Source organism: Branchiostoma lanceolatum, chromosome 12 (assembly GCF_035083965.1).
Source record: "Branchiostoma lanceolatum isolate klBraLanc5 chromosome 12, klBraLanc5.hap2, whole genome shotgun sequence".
Taxonomy (NCBI): domain Eukaryota; kingdom Metazoa; phylum Chordata; class Leptocardii; order Amphioxiformes; family Branchiostomatidae; genus Branchiostoma; species Branchiostoma lanceolatum.
In genome coordinates, this window is record NC_089733.1 from 8,563,419 (window position 1) to 8,582,556 (window position 19,138).

The following is a 19,138-nucleotide window of genomic DNA, read 5'->3' on the forward strand; positions in this document are numbered from 1 at the left end:
CCTATTACTCAGTTAAGTCAAATAGTGGGCATTCCTACTTAGTACTGCCAGGCATAGAGGACCCATGTCGCTTATCTGACTGAACATCTGACCAATGGAATAAAGAACTGCCACAGGGCCCTAATCTTGTGTGGCTGTTGTCTATCTGATGGGAAACCAAAATACATCTTCTTCTCTTTAAACTTGGCAGAATACAAATGTATTTGTTGTGCGTTATTCAATCTCGATGTTTTTCTGGTTAGTATATCTTGATAAAGACAGTACTTAGTTTCCTGGCACACTGTAATTTGTTTGTTTGTGATAGCTTGTTTGCTTGTTTTTATCAAGAATCTTCATTAGTGAAGCTCTCACTAATATTACTGGAATTCTAATAAACATCACAATTCATCATGCCCTGGTAGTTAAAAATTGTATAAGAAGACTTATAACAATATTATGCCTTCAGCAGAACTGTACATTGATTATGATATAATAGTAAACCAGATCATGTAATGCTACCTGTGGTATTCATATAAAACCCACATAGTACAGAAAAAGTGGGATCATTCGTCTTCCACTGTCTCGGAAAAAGAAGCCGAACCCAATAAGTTAGAACTTAGTGTCTGTAGTTAAGACTAGAGTAGACATACATGTATGTTATATTGTTCATCATTGTCTGTCCGACCATTTCGTGTTACATGTACATGTACTTGCAATTAGCCTACGGGCAGGAATTTGCAATATATATAACTTTCATTATATTCATCACTGCAATAAAGTCAATCCAGCAATTAAATTAAAAGATTTCTTTTTAGCACTACATCAATGTATCATATTTTTCCCTTACAATAGCACGTGCCATCTAGTACCCACTGTATTAAAGAATGTCTGGTACTTTCATCCATTCCCACAGTTCCTTCAGAATCGGAGACAGTATGACATCATTGACATTTGGAAGTTAGCCAGTATTGGAGGAAATACTAGTGGTGAGTAGATAATTGAACAAAAATAATGGAAGAGACAGAAGGGGTTACAGGTGAACACAAGAGCATTCCTTCTATAATCTCCTTTTGTCAGTTTGCCAGGGTAAGTGTGAGGAGCTAGCTGCCTAGACAATGATTTGGCTAAAAGCAGACCCGCTTTTGGTGAAACTTTAGATAAGTATTAACAGGTCTCGAACACTGTCCTGTTTTGTATCGTAATATAAAGACAATTTTTTGTGTGTACACACAGTCACTTGACTTTATTATATTCTTTATCTATAGTTACAAATGTGTAACTGGCGTAGAATAAAAATACATGTGACCTCAACCGATACACCCGGCTACACCGGTCAAGTTTCTACTTGAAATTGATGAATGATACTCCCATAAACATGTATCTTCCTCTGATGCTATCGACAGTTTCACATAAAAGGTGGATGGCCTTATGAGTAGGGTATACAGAATCAATGCCCAAATGCCTCATTTATTAATTACTTTTCAAATAGAAAAATCTATACTTTAAATATTTCATGGTAATCTGATGATAAACGAGTATTTGACTTTGGGTTTTGGAACTCAGCAAGCTTTATGATCATTATATATGGTAGCTGCACTTATAGCAGGTACAGCTGTACATGTATTTAAAACTTCAAGATTCCCTGTAGTGTTTCTGCTATTCGGCAATTTCAAGAACCTGGACTGATATTGATTCTCAGTAATAGCTACTTTGTTTTCGTTATAAAAGTCACTTAGTCCAATAGCTAGGTTGACAAAAATGTAACACACTGCATTTTGGATATGCCTAGAATTTAACATACTATATACACATTTCTCAGTTATACTAGTATTTCAGGCATTTTTGTCTTCACATCAAAAACTCTATTTTCTGTTGCATCAACCCCATTCTCCCAACATTCAATCTAGTTGTGGGTTCTCCTCACAAACTTTCTCTGGGAAAGAGACAGTGATGTCATGTTACAAGTATGAGTCAGTTGTGTATGTGTAAATAACACCATGATGAAAAACCCCAGCAGTCGACCAGTCGCTGATGCACTATACTGTAGGCTTGCACAGCAAATGCACATTTCAATATAAATCCTGGTGCCCTAGAGTTTTACCACATTGTTTTGCTGCTATATAACAGTAAGGAGTACTGTACAACAGCTCTCAAAGAAGGGAACAAAATTGAGAGAGGTGACAATTAAAATTTTAATCACGATAGTCTGACAAAAGAGGCGTTCTGGGTCAGAAAGTTTAATTGGATAATCACAAGTCTTATAGCACAACTACCATGTGTTAGATACAGATATGCAAACAGACCATCGCAAATGGCTACCAAATCCCACATTAGAACAACTCAAGCACAATACAGGAAGCCATCACAATTCATGTGTGAAGTTTGGCCCAAATACATATATGTATGACAGCATATTTCTCTGATTGGCACTGATATGTGGGTGTCAAGCAAATTGAATTTCACGCCTAGTACACACATGATGTAGTATTACATGCCCTTGACATTTGAATCCATTGATAATTGTGTTTCAAGCTCTATATTGCTTTGTCCTTATTCAATAATCCATATGGCAATAAGGCTATTATTCAATAATACAAGTAGCTAAAATATGTAAATTGATGTAAATTGCCTTTATATAGATACTGTAGGACCATCAATTATAATAAAATCAAATTCTTCTAAAAATATATCTAAAATTCATTTCGCATCCTTTTTAGGCAAAAAAGATTCTTCGACTTCTTTTTTTTTTTAATCATTGAAAAACCGAAGACACTTAACAGACAACCGCAGGCTTGTGGAGCCCATTTATTTTCCCTTGAGGCGCAGGAAATGTAATTTGGGATAATTACTCAGTCTGTGTCCACAGAAGCATGTAATGTACAACATGCACAAAGTAAATAACATCCAGCCAGGAAATCACATATTTCATTCCACAACTTTTCAACCAGAAATAAATTCCCACTCACATCCTGCTATGGAGGTGGAAATCATTAAATAAGTTGAATTTTTGTTCATACAAATAGACTTACAGTTACAGTATGGACTACTACTTTTATGAATAACAATGTAAAAACATTTACATATAGGTACTAGGACTTGTTTTCAAAGCCTTCTATGATACTATATGATTATGTTCTTTAAATTAAATTCTAATTAGTCTATGTATGTCTCCCTTATATGACTACAGACTACACAACTACAGAATTGTTTCAATCGCAAATTTAAAACATGGGAAAAACCTTTTCTCCTACTGCAAAGCTGAATGAATTTACAGTACCAGGCAAGTACCATCATAACAAAGGCAAAGCGGGGGGGGAGTATATCCACCAATATTGATCCATAGATCTTGGCAATATTCGTCAAATCCTCTCCAACTATCTTGTAGAATCTGGCCTCGCCTAATCCATTGCCCTGATCCTTGAACGATTTTCCTCTCATTTGGTGAAACACAACCTTTCTAATGATTTTTCCTCTTCAAATCTAGGACAACACATAGGGCAATATCAACAACAGACAACTACAGGTGTCAAGTATACATGTAGATTTTTTATCTGACTCCACTTGGCTGAGTTACAGACATCAACAGCATTGTTATTCTCCAAATGGTAACACATAAAGAAACAGACCCACCATTATGTTTCAAACAATACTGCACATGTAAGGTAACCTCAAGCAAAACCATTAGGGCAGCCTTTAGCTTTTGATCTAATTTCAAACATGTAATGTTCAAGATAGGATCAGAGAAATAGGGGTAATCAGATTTGGTAGAATATCAAATACAGGTAACCCACATTAGTTACTTGATATTTGACAGTTATCTGATTCCATATTACGTTCAATCACACTAACATATGGTACTGTAAATGCATTTAAGTTCGTATGGTTTTTATTTCGCGCTAAGGCAAAAATGGCGTGTTTGTGGTGGTTTTAAGTTTGCGGCAGCACTATAGTCACATACCGATACAGTTACTATTGGATGAAAATGTTTGCGGTGGCTTTAAGTTCGCGGAGAAACGGTCCCGCGAAAACCGCGAACATAAAACCACCACGAACATTTCTGCATTTACAGTAATGGACCACAGACGTCAAACAGTTCATTTAGAATATTGTGAAATGTAATATCATGTGCAAGACTTGAATTGCATGCTGACACAAAACCAATGGAATTGGATTTGGAAGGCGTAAATCATGTGAAAAGTGCCAGACTGCCCCATAACAGGAAACACTACAAGTATGACTCATACGGACTCCTGTCTGTACAGGAGCCTTAATGATAGGGACCAGACACTGAGAACCTTAATCAAAGCTGTCATCCTAACCAGGCTAATTCTTCAACTTCTTACAATTCTCGGTAAAAGTAAAACGGTCAAACCTCAGACTGAGGACAAAGCATAACGCATTTTCGTTAGCTATTAGTGCAATGCAGCTTCGCTACAACACACATGTCTCTGACCAAGCACACTGGGCCACCCTTACTCATGTCGTGAAGTGTGTTGCATTCTTTTAATAGTTTTCTGCCGGCTTTACGTCCCCATCGAATAGGACGATTCTCGGTACTGCAGAGGAACTCTGCTGATGTGTGAATGTGTGAAAGCCCTGGCACACCCCATATGAGATAGGGATTCCAACCGAATAATGTCCCAATTCCTATGTAAATCTGAATTAAGCGCTTCTGCACATTGCCATCTCTGAATAGCTACGCGGTAAATTGTGGCACGTGTCTCTCATACTTAACCTGCACGGCCAATAGAAAATGGCTTCAGTATTATTATTATATATTTATCTGGAAACTAGAAAGAGATGACGAAGTTTAAAATTAGCTGTATATCTAAGTGGTTATAAAATGTGACTGTACATGTAAGCCCCATATACATATATACTGTAGTACTGTACAGACTTTCATTGTTTAATCCGTTCTTTGAATACAGTGTATCAAGCAATATGCTCCTGTTTGCATAGTGTGCCTAAATATGAAAAACTGTGATTAGGATTTTCCAACTCTATGCTCCAATTTTTCAGATATCTGGTAAGATCCATTCTGCAACAAGAGCTTCACAAACGTCACTGAAAACAGCCATATACATGTAAATCCATTGAAGGAACCCCAACCTTAGGATCAGTAGTATCTTGGGACAAGGCTGTTGCTAAATTTAAATGGACCTTTTCAAATATCCCAGGTTCTCTGGGGCCCTTTCCTTTCTACCACAGGCTATTCCATTAATATCTAGGTCATAGGGGTGAGCCACAAAATTTTCTAAACAACCCTCCGTCTATTGTTCATTATAACTTATAATCCTTTCACACATTTTCTTTCAAAAATTTCTTAAGGGCGTATGAAAGCCTCCTAAAAAATCAAAAGGAGTTGCATGCTACGTTTGCAAGTTATTCTTGTTATATTACACCCCTCAAAATATTTCCACATGGAATAACACGAAGGGATTTCATCCTCACTGAAACATGACTAGCTGTAAATAGGGACCGATATCTTCCAATCAATGCGGCTGTCAGTCCACAGATAATTCTCTTTGATGTTTCCTCCAATTTGGCACTATTGCCTATCTTAATGAAATTATCTCTCCTCCAATACATGTCAAGCGGTGATAATTATAGCAAAAGTGATTAAAGAATGGTCAGTCGAGACAATCAATTCTGCCATTTTTAGATGATAATGCATATTATTATCAAGTATCGTAGCATATTGACAGTTGCATTAAAACATTCCAATTGGAAGGTGCTGTAACTCTGCACGAAACATGTATTTGTAAACAACACATCAACATGTTGAAGATAACAAAACAATTTCCGCAATACAATGACTTGAAGTCCTCCGAAACTATAACTGTTCACTCTCAAGCTATATAAAAAAATACTACATACAAGTTACAGTATGGCTTCTAATAAGAAGGATCGAAAGAGCTTGGATACTAGCAGGGGTTTTCAATCAATATACAGGATTTCAAAATAAGTCTAGGAAAATGATTCAAAATTCCTTCAAATATCAAAACCTTTTTCTGTCTTACTCTTAGTCAATATGTACACATTCATGATTATCAGCAGTACAATTGTAAGATGTTAGCACGAGTACAAGTTCGGAAAAGCCCCATATTTTGGTCGAAGGTCACCGTTTGTTTACATACAAGAGTCTTCAAAACAAGGTGGGGGTAAAAGAACATCAAAACTCCAACATAAAACAAACATTCGTGCCCAAAAACAGTTACGAATCATGGATAGACGGACAAAACCCTTATGTTTCCAGAATTTTGCTAAATGTTTTTGAAACGTTCTCTGTAGCTAAACATTCTTGTACAGATTAAACCTCCGCAGAGAATGACTTCTTTGTTGGGGTGACCTCTGGAAGAAGGAACAACATCTTCAGAAGTATCTATTACAACTCCTTGGCCAACCTGAGTGCTTGGTATATCGACCAGGTATAGAGTATTATGTTTGCCTTGGTTTAAGCCAGCATCCATACAACAGTCTGTGCAAAATATTTTGCATGAAGAAAAAAATAGATGTTACAAGATTCTGTCCTAACTTGAGACATTTAACTATCAATGTCAAATTAAGAATGAGTTCTAAACCTGGTATAAAAAGCAAAGGTGGTACAAATAATTTGAAATAAATAATACTAGCGTGATTTGAACAGCCTGCGAATAGGCTTTTTCGATGGGTACTTCCAGTTTGATTGCATTGCTTTGCAGGCATTCAATGAGTGTCCCATTGGATCTCACTAACAGTCATTACGACGCGACGCTGCGTTTTTTGAAACCGTTTGTCCTCCCGTTACTGCCACGAAAATGATTCGCCTTAAAAGGGAATCCGTAATGTTGACTTTCAACCTAACTGCGCTGTGTTGGATCCCGACAAATGCCATAGCTGTTGACAGCATACAAATGAATCACATGCTTTTCATTCAGAGTCAAATCAACTTGGGAAGACTTGAAAAAGAAGTTATACATAAGGGAAAGAGAAGGAAACAGGTGCTGTTCTTGCAGCTACGTTTCTTTTTATCAGAGTTATTTAACAGCTGCACGCTGAGGAATGTGTGACGTCGCCCGACCCAGTCAAGTGTACATTCGCGGAATGTTTGTTCGGCTAACACATGGACATATTTACACGATGAATCACTTTTCAAGTACAACCGAACAACAAAAGCTTTGTGTTTTTGTTTGCATGCTAAAAATAATCCATACTCCCTTACAATTGACTTCTTTGGAGCAGCATTGTGGAAAAGCCGTCCTAGAAATTAAACCATTGCCTTTCATTTACTGTTCAGCTAAAGAAAATATTTACCAGTATTTCTTACAAATGCAGACGTAGCAAATTGAATGAAAATAAGTGGATTCTGTTTAAATCGGTTAATCTTGTTAAAATTGTATTCATGAAAGACGCATTATATCATGTATGCTTGAGGATTAGAGTATTCCCTCAATATGTAACTTATGCCTCCATAGGGGGCTTTTAGAGGATTTGCGGCAAAAAAATATTCAATTTTAAAGTGGAATTCATATTCGAAAACAAACAGTTGTATTCACAAAATACTTCTTCGGAGGTACTCCCCTTGTTCTAAGTGCAAATACTACAAATAATGATAAAGAAAATAAAGCAGTTTAAATTTTCACATTTAGTTTCACGTTTAAATCTGACTCATCTGTCAATCTTTCGTCTTTTCACGCATTCACACATTCTGTTTATTTCATTTCAGGCAAAAATGGGGTGCCCCAAATTCTTCTACAGCCCACCAAAGTCTGTCAAAAACAGGAAATATTTGCTTGATGTCTCCTTTGACATTTCGTGAGGGTTTCCACGTGTTTTGTTTGGGGAAATATTTCCCATTTTCTGAGGAGATAAAAATCAGGAAACCGGGGGACAACCGACTTCCTGTATGGGTCTATCTTACCAACTGTGGCCTTTTCGTTATTATTCTCTATCAGTGTAGCAGAAAAAATCTGCAACCAATTATAAACTAAGGAAACTGTTATTCATAACAATCTAGACGCCAGTTTTTTTTTACCAAGAATTGTGAAAAATATTATTTTTCTCGGATCAGTTGGTTGTGCCAGTTTCAATATAACATAATAATAATAATAATAGTCTTTATTATAACGGTCCCCATTTAGACAATATGTATGAAAACATATTTTTTAGTCTCGAGAACAATGTGGATTATGGCTCGAATATTACACATATTTTCATTTGTGAAGATTCAGAACCTAGTTTATATAATTACAGATCATAAATGTGAAGCAGTGTGCTTAAATCTACTTAAGAAACGGTAAGAAAACTTGGGAATGTGGAAGCAAAAAAAGTTGTCATTATCAGGTCGCCTGCAGCGCTCTCCACGCCTGGGTTTTTATCGGAGACCACCCGACAAAAAACACCGATATTCTACCAAACTCTACACATCATTGGCCTTCTCACCTGCTAGGAAGTTCGTCCGGCTCTTCCTACAGCTCGTCCTCAAAAGCCGGTCTTTAATTCCAAGGAAGAATTGGGAGAAATCCAGAAAAGGCTAAGGAAAACACAAGTTGGCACCTTCTCCACTCCGACTACTGCTGAAATGGTTCTCACAGCTGGGAGGCTTCCCAGCATGCACCGCTCCCGATCGCTCACTTGTTTTGATGCTGCCGACATGACGTCATGCGGCCAATATTAGAACTGCATCTAAAAAAAGTTTACACAAAACATAACGCTTTGTACATTGTGTCTTCTATGAATACTGTGTAGCTTGAATTTTTGGGGTCAAGAATCTGACGTTTTTCTTGGCAGCGTCAAGATACTATTAAATTGTGATATCATATTTCAAGCACAAACATTAACCGATACTGACATAAACAGTAACATGTAGCAGGATATGTCATAACATAGAATTTGACAGAAAAGTTGGTTTGATTTTGTCACTAGACTTATTCATTCTATTCAAATCAATTCAAATCAAATGACATTATAGGAGAGCATGTTCAATAGGTAGATCGTTGGCGTTGGAAACGGTTTGTATTTATTGATTAGTTGGCAGATTTTTTTCTGTTTTGTTTTGACTGCGGATGACTTAAGTGCCGCTAGATGGCGCTTGGGACAGGTATGACTTGCAAGTGCATGTTACTGCCAGGGGCCCTGGCAGGGGCAAACCCAAGAATTATTTAATAGGGCCCGAAAATCGGACTTTGAAAGTCAATTTATTTAGTCATTTCTATACATGATTACTTCAAACAACACTATCACAATATATAGCGACGTCCATCGTGCAAAAATATGACGTCGTTGTGATGTGAGAACTCACTGAAAGTCGTCGCGGGGGTTTTGGGAGGCTCGCGAATTTTAACCTCCTTGGCGAAACCAAGGCGAAACTAAGGGGATCATTGTACGGCTCGTTTTAGCACGGCTTTAAAATGCTAAACGTGTGAAGTTATTACGCAAATATGCTAAGTAGTGTTAGGAAATATCACTACCATAAAGATTTCAGCATTTCTTTTATTTCCATTTTTTTAGGGCCCTTTAAGGGCCTGAAAGGCTTATAATCATTTAGTTGCCTTTAAGGGGAATTTTTCGCAGCCAACCTTAGAAGACTTTTAAGTTTTTGTGTACGATATCCTGAATTCCCTTCGTTACAAGGTAAACCGTTGGATATCTTGCAGCTATCCAAAATCAAAGGTGACTTTCATGCCTTTTGGGCTATACTTTCCCTTTGATCCGTGTCTACAAACAATATTCCTTAGCATCTAATTGGAACCTTTGCCGATTGTACCAACAATATTCCTAAGCTTTAATTGTATCCGTAAATCATGTATGCCTTCGTGTCCCTATTCTTGATTTTATCTGTTTCATTATCATTTTCAAGGTGTGACTTAGGTGTCACCTTTGCGACGGAATTGGTGGCATATTGACCAGAGACAAGCTAGCAACACGCCAAATAACAGTTACTCAAGCAACTGGATATGCTTTTGGAAACGGTCAGACGTTTCATGTAGCATCCACTACTTTTCGTCAGTGACACAAGCTAGCAACAGTTATGTTGTTAGCCTGGGTAGCATCCTCCTTAGTTACTACGGCCGAAAAAGTAGAGCCAGCTACTCTCCAAGCAGAGGAGGGGGTTCGGCTGGTTTTTGACGTGTTTCTAGGCGTTTTTGTCGGGCTTTCTACTTTGTCATTTTTTTTTGTGTGTGGGTTGGCTATACAAAAAAAAAACATGACAAAGTAGAAAGCCCGACAAAAACGAAGCGGAAGCTTCGGAGGTTGGTTCCCAGGATACTACGTTGTCATCGATCATGCGATGAAAGCTTGCGTTTCTCAGATTCAGATGGATGAAATACATAGCTGTTTGGGGTTGTTTCCACAGCATTAAATTTAATAAAAATGTTTGGGTAGATACCAAGGAGACGTGAATTCAGTCAAGGAACTGACTAGCCGTTGACCATGGCTTGATTTGATTACGTGCTTTTCGCTTTGTATTTCATCAGGATTCGATCATGAAATACGGCGTGTTGACATGAAATATTTGTCTGGTATCGAATATATGCTTGTATTATTGTAGTGGATTTCAAGCCGGTTTTACACCATTGGGTTTCTCAAGAACCAATCTATCAATCTCTAAATAAACCAGTTATATGTTCAAAGATATCGACAGAATGCCTTTTTGTACAGACTTCCACTACAGAGTTACCAAACTCCAAAGAGATCTACATGTTTCAGTTTTGTGATCTGATTTCTTCGTACATTGATTTTCAAGGAATACAATGTTAGTGAATGTAAGCAGTCTTTCGGCATTGACGCAAGTTTAACCAATGGATAACTGAGTTTCCGCTGTCATGGCAACCTTACGAGATGTCTGTAGAGTTGATCCAGTACTTTGAGGCAGGTATGACATGCATAAATGCGGTAATCAGCGCGCATACAGACACACTTGTTCATATTCACCCATCTGATAACGCATGTTGTGAGTACAGAAAAGGGCTAGCGGGAGAGGGGAAAACGAGCTGTTTACAACGCGATCAAAAGTTGTCAGAAAAGATTCGAAAGTTTATCGCTAGGCCTGACGAACTACAACGAGAGGGCTTGGCTTTCAAAGGACTAAGGAAAATCACTGCCCTCGACCACAGATACGGGCAAATCGGATTCTTGAAGGTAAAGGTTTGGACCACGTAAGTCACTCCAACATGGCAAATCGAGACATACAGCAAAGTCAAGCCAACGAACCGACTAGTAACGGAAACAGGCGTAAAGGTATAATACAATTTTTTTCGTTCTAGATAACGTTAGATACTAGTAGGTTGAATGGAAATATAGGAAAGTGTTTAAAATCAAACGTTCACACAGAGTAAGCTTGAAAAAGATATCACAAAAGACAAATTCGCCTGACAGAAAAGTTATATGTTGTGGCGTTACTTTACTATTTGGACCCCTAGTGGCTTTCTATGTACAGCAGACCTTCTGGATTTTGTGTCTTCTGTTTTACACGCTTCCGGAAATAGTTTCGTCCATAGGACAACTCTTCCAATGACTTTTCGTACCATTACTTTCCTATAGCCCTGTTTCTTGCCACAAACAATATCGTGAATAACCACGAGAAATGTCTTCCTTGAGATGTCGTCATGAAGATGTTGTCAATAAGAAACGACTGAAACGTCAATAAGAAACGGCTATAGAGACACCTTTTTGTACTTTTGTTCGAATTCGTTCCTTCAGCAAGTACCGACGACAGTGCCCCGGCCCGGGCCCAGTGCTGCCGCCCAAGTTGTATTGTGGCGTCGGCGACAGTCATCATCACCATCATCATCGTGATCATTGTCATACTCCGTGTTATGTTGGGAACAACTGTACACATCGACACAAAGGTGGGGATATCACTGCACGAAATGGCCTCGGATACTGATCTACAGTATCCGGACAGGAGAACTCGGAGATCCGGAACCTCAGATCCGTAAGAATCCAGACGGATGCGGTAGCCGTATTGTACTAAAAAAACTCAAATTTACCTGAATTAACTTGTATGTGCAAGTGGTATACCACATCAGTGTACCACTTGCATATGTAGTTTAATGTAAGTAAGTTTGAGTTGTTTTCGTACAATACGGCCCCCGTATCCGTCTGGATTCTTACGGATCTGAGGTTCCGGATCTCCGAGTTCTCTGTAGGTCAGTATCCGAGGCCATTTCGTGCAGTGTATGTTCAGCTCTAATGTTGTTTTCAGCTTGGTTTTCAGGTATTCATTCTGAATTGCGGCGTTTTCTGCGCCTTTGCTGGTGTCGACATGGCCTCCGTCGGTCAGTATTGTCGGGTAAAATCCTACTTCACAACAGCATCGACTATGGCTAAACAGCCCTATACGAGAATGGCAGTCTCTGCCAAATAAATCACATCTGTAAGCTGACTCAGTTCTAGCTGTTGCAAAGCTCTTTTCTCCGGATCCGCTTTTCTTCTGCGCTGTGCATCAGCCTGGCTTCTCCTGATTTCAGCTAGCCTCTATCAGGCCCCTCGGATGGCTGGGAGGGAGTCGGCTATGGAGAGAGGGTCCAATATGCCATCCTAGGCCAGACTAACTACGCCGGCTACAGGGAGAATATTTGCCAGGGTTTCATGATCACTTGCAGGCTCCGTTAGTCTGTCATATGTCGGTGAGAAGAAAGGCAATTAAAAAAACATCGTCTGCCGCTGATCACGGCTTGGTCTTGCAGGTTTGGCCGCCATTTGGAAAAATTACAGCGCCATTTGGAAAAATTAGTGGACATCGATATCAAAGAACCTACCGACATATCACAGGCCCTAGGATGGCATATTGGACCCTCTCTCCAGAGCCGACTCCCTTAGCATACTATTTACTCTATTTGGCAAATTTCTACTACTTTCCCAGCCATCCGAGGGGCCTGGTAGAGGCTATCTGGACAGTGTGCATCTCCATCTGGAACGGTCACTTTTCCACGACGACTAGTAACTAGCTTATAGACAGACGTCGAAAATGCTACAAGATATTTGCCAAATTTTAATTTTAGAAAAGGCGTTCATTTGAACACACTAGAGCCAACATTTGCTAAGGAATAAGGGCGATGTAAACACTAGAACAGTCACGCTGAGTTATATTTTGACGTTCGTACCATACTCTTAATCTGATCTGTGTGGTCAGTCGGAATAAGCAAATCAGATGCCCTTCGACCTAACGCACCACTTACCAAGGGAAATTTTACTACCAGTATCAGTAAAACGCTGATGGAAACAAAAATATGCATGAAATAGACAGGGCAGTGAATTGTGGGATGTTGTCAAATTCCACTCTTCTGCAGATCATCGACGGACATGACGGACAGACCACCACGCTTCGTCCCACAACCCACATGTCAGTAACGCGCAGCTCACTGGAACAGACCAATCGCCAAGCCACTGCACATGCCATGGCGTCGGCTGGCCTGGGGGAACTAAGTAAGTTTTCCGACCTAGTGAGTAGATGTGTTAGTCTTAGTGGCTTTCCTGTTTTGACTAAGCGTTTTGAGTGGTAGGTCAAAAACTAGTATGCGATCCACTATGCAAAGTTACATGACTGCTCCAGTCCTAGACCCTACATCTTCAGTTGTACGCCCATTCCAAATACTGTACATAACCCCAGACTACAAAGTATACACCAATTCCAACCATGTAATCTACCATACCGGTCACAATTTCTAGTCCGCCGGCAAGCACATGGATTACACCAATACTAACCACGCAATCTCCTCTGCCAGCTACAGGCTCGAAATCAACCGTCGAACCTACAACAACGCCAACTACTGACCCCACAACAACGTCAACCACTGACGCTACAACAACGCCAACGACAGGCCCTACAACAGCGCCAGCCATAGACCATACAACAACGCCAACCACGGAATCTACAACGCTGCCAACGACTTTCACCGCGACTCCAACAACAGATCCTACAACGACACCAACAACGGATGCTACAACGACGCTGATGACTTCAACCCCCTTCCAAATAACGACAACCACCACAACTGGACCTCCCTTGAAAACAACCACTGAGAGTGTCTGTCCGCAAATATCCAGCCCAGCCAACAACGGTAAGATGTCTAAAAAAAACTGACAAGAAGTTGTTAAGAGCAGCCTATATAAAGGAAACTTCAACTTAACATTTGAATGGCGGGTTTTGTGCTGCCTAGCCTCAGTCTGAGACGCAACACTGAGGAGGCGCGATGCAGATTTTGTTTCCCATAGGTTTGGAAATCCGTGTGAAGATGTTAGAACGTAGAAATAATGCTCCAGTCAAATTTGCAAAGGTTAACCTGAGTGCTCATTCTTTTTCAATGTCTTATCAATTACTGTTAGTCCATTTCGTTCAAAATTTATCTTGCTTTCCCTTGCTTTACGCAAAAGAGGCAAACTTTGGAATGACACAAGCTCAATTTTAGTATATTCACTTCACATCTCAAAAATTTCAGAATGCGGTAAAGTTTTGTCGCGCGGCTCTTCGATTTGCTCCAGGCGCTTTAAAGCCTTTGGTACAAATCTGAGACTAAGGACCAACAAATTTACTTCGAGAATTCTTTGTCTGATTTCAGTGCCATTCGTAAGTTTCGGTGGAGGGATGGACCGCCCAATAGCAGCGGATGTCTCAAGTCGCGGAGAAATCTTCGTTGTTGATTTCGGTAACCAACGAATCCAGGTGCACAACATGCAAGGTGCCTTACAACATCGTTTCGTGCCGAAGGTACCGGGTAGGCCGAACTATATAATGAGGCCATCCGATATCGCAATAGACACCAGGAGCGACGTGTGGGTGGTCGGATTCAACTACGTCGTCAAGTACAAACGATTAGGTCTAGCCATTTTCATGATTGAGCTCGCAGTGGGAACTAAGGCATACGGTGTCAGTGTCAGTCGTAATTCATTAGTTTACGTGATGGCAAAGAAGATCCAAGGTGGGGAAACGATGAAGCAGATACTTGTCTTTGCCGAGCAAAGCGGTTCGTTTGTTAAAAAATTTAACCTGGGTCTGACGACATCCGGAGGGCCCTTCTATCTCACCGTCGGTAGCCTCATTTACCTATCGGACATGTCTGGTGACCAGGTAGACGTGTACCGTTCGGACGGCCAGCATCTGTTCAAGTTTGGCGACAACGACTACTGCGGAGTGCAGCTCAGCAAGCCGAGAGGCATCGGCACGGACAGACAGGGGAACGTCCTCGTGACGAGCGAACCGAACGGGCGGGTGGAGCTGTACACGAGCCGGGGGGAGTTCGTGAGGCACGTGGTGACCGGACTACGGCGCCCCAAAGCCGTGACGGTGGCACCCGACGGCCGGGTTGTGGTGATAGACAGCTCCTCTCAACCAGTCAAGATCTTCGACTATGAGTAGGTTCACATTCGTCGTCGTACAGCTGCAAGATGACGACATTCTTGAGGCAGTCGTACACATGTCCTACAAAATTCAGTTGTCTCGTTACGGAAAATGATGTCTTAGATTCAGGTATATATCCTTATCGGCAGTTGGTTCTTATCTCCAAGCAGATCTAACGGTTGCAAAGACCAACGTCTTGTCAACGTCAACGTCTTTGCAACCGTTAGATCTGCTTGGAGATTGCAATAAAAACTCATTTTGCCAGTTGGATACGGTCTTTGCAATCGTTAGATCTGCTTGGAGATTAGTTGGTTCTTCCACAGTCTACTCTGAAATCGTGCGACATCAGGCAAAATCGTACGATAACATTAACATCGTACGACGAGCGTGACCGCGCCTGAACATAGACAATTGCCCTTGACAGAAAAAAAGCTTGTATCTCTATTCTATAATAGTCTTATGACAGTGGCTGTCGACGTGTGACTTAATCTGAAAGATCCACATGACATTGTGTACGCCGATAATGGATCGCTTCTGTTATATACACCCCGACCAATCGAATCACGTGATTCGCATTGAAACTCAGATTCGTATCAGCCATTTCCCGACAAATCGCTTTCTAACTTGCGTTAACGACTACATCTGACCAAACAAACTCGCCAGTGAGATGGTGGAAGGTATCAGCTTGCAAAAGACGTTTTCAGATTGACAATTTTGGCACTTTGAAAGTGATTGAATCTGCCTTCGATTTAACTTCTAGTTTCTACTACTTTTCTCTAAACGTTAAATCGCGGGCGGATTCGATTACTTCCAAAGTGCCAAAAGTGTCAATCTGAAAACGTCTTTTGAAAGCTGACACCTTCCACCATCTCACTGGCGAGTTTGTTTGGTCAGATGTAGTCGTTAACGCAAGTTAGAAAGCGATTTGTCGGGAAATGGCTGATACGAATCTGAGTTTCAATGCGAATCACGTGATTCGATTGGTCGGGGTGATATAGCTACACGGTAGTACATATATACCCTGTCCTCATATCCACATTATGGTAAAAGACACTCTGATACATAAATCTTAAAGCTGTTGGTATTTTGTTGTTACAGATCGAGGTATTTCAAAATGTGCCCCTATTGTAGAGCATATGTTTACAAAAACGTTGTCCTTGTACCCTTTGAGAGCAGGACTAAGGTAACATTTCTAATTTGAAAGTGCACGTGACTAGCAAAAATCACAATAGGAGACATTGTACCGTGAATTATTTATTTTTCCACTGCTTGTCACCGAGCAGTCTGTGAGGTAAGCGGTCAATCTTTCCGTAATTCACTTTCATCACGACGCTCAATGTAATGTAATTTGACAATGTATAGATGTACATTGTATCTGTATACTATTCTTTTGTTGTGACCTGTACTTAACCCAGCGGGTATATGTGTACAATAAAGGTCTTCATTCATTCAGTATAAGCAAATTCAGCGTTGACGCAAGTTCATAAACTCATGTTATAACTGAATTGGGGTTGTCATGGCCAATGATTGGTTGGATCAAGTTCAGTGAGGTGAGAACAGTGTACGATAAACAACGCGATTTCCCACACCGTGAGATGCACTGGTTCACACAGAGACGCTTGTTCGCGTGCAGTTGGGTAAGGTCTTATTCATGAGTAATTTCATTATATGGGCAACGTAAGAAAATACATGTCTTACATAGCTGCGTTTCTAATGAACCTACCGGCAATGTCCCCATATCATTTATTCTATGTTGAGCACATATACCCTACATCATGAGAGAAACTTTGCCAACCACCACATACGACACGATCCCTGTTTGTGGCAATTACAAACTGCGCGTAGGCCACACCCCAAAACAGGCATTTCGGACCGTACCAGTACAACTCAAAACTCATGTCTGTGCGCCTCCGACCTAGCACGTGGCTCGACCGAACTTTACCAGCTAATTCCTTCAGTTACAAACAAGCTTTCAAATTACGTCCCAATTTGCATAATTTGTACTTAATCATGTGCATCTCTGTCTAACCTACCTGAATACTAAATATCATAGAAATCCGTCGTTCCTTTGTTCAGTTATTCCCCTTGGAAGATTTTGACAAAAACATCCATGCAGTCCCAGCTTCTAGGGGGCCCAAATCTACGCCACTTCTTCCCCACATCACAAGCCATCTGCCAAGAAAAAAATCAAGACCAGGTCAAAAGATACAAATAACGGAAGTTCTTCTGCAGTACCAAGATCACATACCAGGGGGCACAAAATCGACCTCGACATTTGTCTTCCCAACATCTAAAAATCATCGTAATCCATCAAGAGGTTCTTGAGTTATGCTGACTCCAAAAATCCGGAAACAAACACACACACACACACACACACACACACACACACACAGACACACACACAGACACACACACAGACACACACACACACACACACACACACAAAACAATATATCCATTGTTTATGGAGATGATAAGCTTGATATGTTTTATAAGGTAAAGGTTTCTGAGGCCATAAGGGCGGTGAGTTGTTGGCCATTGTGTCTAGGGCACGGTTTTCGAGGTCACGGGAGCCCGTCAGGAGCAAAGTTGGGGAAGGTCATGAATGTGTGACAGCGGCTTAAACTATTCTGTGGGCCCCTGTTTGTGATCAAAGCATAACTTAACACGTACAGAGCACGTACACCACAGCTCTGAATATTCACGGTAACCATTTATCCGTCTGGAACGAGGTAGAAAGTACGTCAATACAGTAATTACTGTAATCTCACTAGTTTCCTCGGAATCCCTTTTGAGAAGCGAAACTGGCGGGGAGGTCTTGTGTATATTCACCGATGTAAGATTGTCTAAAATTCTCTGCCTGTGGGTGGCAATGTTTACCACTTTTATAAATGATCAACGTTTCTTAAAGTCCTGTTTTAACCTAGCTATAGGCGCGTTATGTCACTTTTTTCTTTAGTCACCGGTTAGCCTGACTGGTGAAGTGTTTTGTTTGTCAATAATTGGTGAACTGTCAATAACAACTAGACATTGAGTAACTCTTGGCCAACATGATGCCTCTAACTTTGTTAACTGTAACCACTAACTCGTGGCGACGCGATGGCGTAATGGCAGGGGGTTTGGCCCAGAACCCAGAGGTTCGCATTCAAGCAGAATATAAACTTCCTGACATTTACTTTGCAGAACTATTCATCATATGTATTTTCAAAGTGCAAGTAAGATTACGAGCCTTGCTATACAGTACACTGCAATGTAGCTCTCGGGTTACAAAGGTGTATTTTATTGTGTATGTATGATCGATGTATGATAATAGAATAAGAACTTTATTAAACGACTATTGTAGCAGGTAACAACAGTTAACATAGAACAAGACATAAGAATAAAACTATTCACTACAACAAAATTACTATCTTAGGTTTTACATGATTCAAGTTGGGCTAACTATGAGTACCACTATTTTTTCTAACAACAAAACAATCTTTTATATGTTTGCCTATTTCAACACTGTGTGAGCTGTTGCATCTAAAATCTGAAGTACTTGAATTGATAAAGGTGAATAACTCAGTTTACATTACAGTCGCCATGGGCAGGCGACTTCACCCGTCTTGGTCTTAGCGTCTTAAGTTCGTTGAGCGAACGTCGTACGATCATAAAAGTGGGCATTCTTGTGATAGTCACACATATAAAAATTTAAAAAAACATTTATAATTCCATTAGTTATAAAGGTTAATATCATTTGGAACTTGATATTCAATTTGTTCCAGGATCCGATCCTTTCATTTTAAATTGTTGGCTCTCAGAAGGGGCTATACCATCCACTGGTAAACACTGAGCGAA

General features: G+C 40.2%; 1 protein-coding gene across 4 annotated transcripts in view; it reads right to left on the reverse strand.

Moving 5' to 3' along the window:
• LOC136446562 (protein TANC2-like) overlaps positions 1-8,550 on the reverse strand; it is a 95,895-nt gene extending 87,345 nt beyond the window's left edge. For 3 of the 4 annotated variants that reach the window (XM_066444997.1, XM_066444998.1, XM_066444996.1), the window contains exon 1: positions 8,401-8,549. The gene's annotated coding sequence lies outside the window, so the exon portion shown is untranslated. Of the gene's footprint in view, positions 1-8,400 lie in introns of all 4 variants that reach the window. The other variant, XM_066445000.1, reaches the window with a different exon arrangement.
• Between the last annotated feature and the right edge of the window lie 10,588 nt (positions 8,551-19,138).